The sequence below is a fragment of the Neodiprion fabricii genome, chromosome 1 (genome assembly GCF_021155785.1).
Source record: "Neodiprion fabricii isolate iyNeoFabr1 chromosome 1, iyNeoFabr1.1, whole genome shotgun sequence".
NCBI lineage: Eukaryota > Metazoa > Arthropoda > Insecta > Hymenoptera > Diprionidae > Neodiprion > Neodiprion fabricii.
The window spans coordinates 22645658-22647981 of record NC_060239.1 but is presented as its reverse complement, the minus strand read 5'-3'; positions in this window follow the sequence as shown (position 1 = coordinate 22647981).

Below are 2324 nucleotides of genomic sequence, written 5' to 3'. Positions count from 1 at the left end.
ATACGATTATTTACATAACAAGACTATGTTACGCGTTTTTTTTTCACAAAGCGTGAAATTGAGGTTAAGGTCGCGTAATGTCAGATCGGTTTGCGACAGCGCATGCGCGTATTATAAGTGATCTTTTCCGTACTCCGCACATGCGCATTAGCAAACTCACTCGACCGTCGTAGAAACGGGTACTTTGTGTACGGAAAACACGCATGGAAAAACGCGTAAAAATGCTCGCGTTATACAAACGGCAATATTGTTTCCAATTTATAAAAGAGGAACCACGAAAATAGTGAATTTAAAAAAGGATTCTCCGCGTTGATTTCACCCCCTTTCTAGAGCCATCGAGGTTCCATTGGTGGTCCTTAAAGATCAGTCCCCGATAGAAGTGACCCGTTCCTTTTGGTGGTCGCTTATCACACCAGCGTCTCGGCATCTCAACAGCCTCCAAACAAACAACTATTCCTCCGGCGAATCCGGAGAGCCGGGTAAGGCATATTTAGTACATAAATCAAGGAACTTGAGGGCGTCGCTCGGGGCTACGAGTTTATATGCTAATATAAGGTGGAGCGGAACACTGCAGTGTGCTTGTATATCGCGGGTACGCGTCAGTCTACATAAACCTAGGTATATATGGCCGCGCCATCTTGACCACGGTACCGTTTTCCCTTGCTCAAGATATTTCCTCGCCGAGATTGCCTCCGGTCGAGATTGCCAATATGCCCGCGAAGAAGCCTCCGTCTTTACACAGATGCACGAAACACACGGGCTGGACTTGCAGCTTCTATTTATCGTCCTGCGCACCCCCAAAGGCCAGCTTTCGTATCGTCTACCTACATGTGTGTGAACCTGATACGCTGCTCGCTAAACCAGTGCATCTGCAGTTCTGACCTGCTCGAATACACCGCATCTGCGGTTATTACCTCATTTAATCACCCCGTTATCATTCGACGGCAATCATGGAACTTGTACATGAATTTTGTAGTTAAGGGCCTCTAGTTGTGTACGTTTAAGAAACATGAACGTTTGTTGGATATTTCTATATATCAATTTAAAGTGGCAAGGATTCTGCGGTAGATAACTGAGGCTATAAATTAAGGAGGCTGGTCCACCAAAAATCGATACTTTTTGTTAGTTCTGCTATCAGATAGCCGTACACTCAGTTTTCATTAAATTATTACATTCGTGAGGTACGACATTTTTTTTTTAATAAGAAACCATGAAATATTGGAATTGTACAAGAAAACTTTAGATATCGATATTTCGGTTTAAATCGCTGCCAAATCTTTGGAATTCTAATAAATAGATTCGTTCAAAATATTATTTTCGACAAAATCGTTTAAACTGATTATTTTTTTTCATTCGTTAATTAAATATCTTATTTGTTGATCATAGTCAATATCAATGTGATGTTGTAAAATTGAATATTCAAACCTACCAACGTGACGAAAAATAGTTTTCCCCTTGAATTTGGAGAAAATAGATTTTTAAGTAAATGAGCCATTCAGCAGAAATTTGAAATGAACCACTGATAGCTGAACTCTTCTCTATATAATTACTGTATTTTATAATTTTGTCTCTTTAAAAAGATATTAGCTCATGAGTATAATAATTTTGTCTTGAGCAATAATCTGGGCATAATTATACAAATAGAATTTCGATTCAAGTTGATCCGTTCTGAAAAAATGCGATTCTCCATCTTTTTTTTTAGCTCTTCTCAATCGAGTGATTCATTTGATATACATAAATCGTTTGTTTCAAGTACATCATAATGCGGTTCGCGTAAGAAGTTGGAGCTCGAAAAAGTTATAAAAAATTCACCATGTGCAGTTGAATCCTGCAATTTTCTTTCTGCAAACTGATCCGTACAGTAGCAGATAGTTTCAAGATTTCAATAGTTTTTGACAATTACAACTGAAGGTGGAGAAGGACAGTCGTTTCGTCAGACCCCGGGATCTTTCAAGTTTGAAAGTGACCTAGCCCCTCAGTTTTTTCTTCCTTCGAAGAACCCGAATGAGCCCCGCCGTCTCGGCGGCGTTCTTTCGGCGGTTAGTTACTGCTGTGGGTGTTTTCCAGCCATCTCACGTCGAATGAGAAGTCGTGGTAGTGGTACGCTTGGTGTCGACGATATCAAGACCCGAAGCGTAGCAAAGCAAGGAGAGGATCATCCCGGGTTACGTTATCGCAGGATCGGTGCTAAAAGTGAAATCTAAGAGACGGCCCTACCGGCAGAACCTGCCTAGTTACAGGCGTAGGTATAATAACGACAAACATTTAATTAAAGTTGTAACAACGTCGCTTCGCCCCCTTCGCCCCTTCAGTTATGTCGAAAA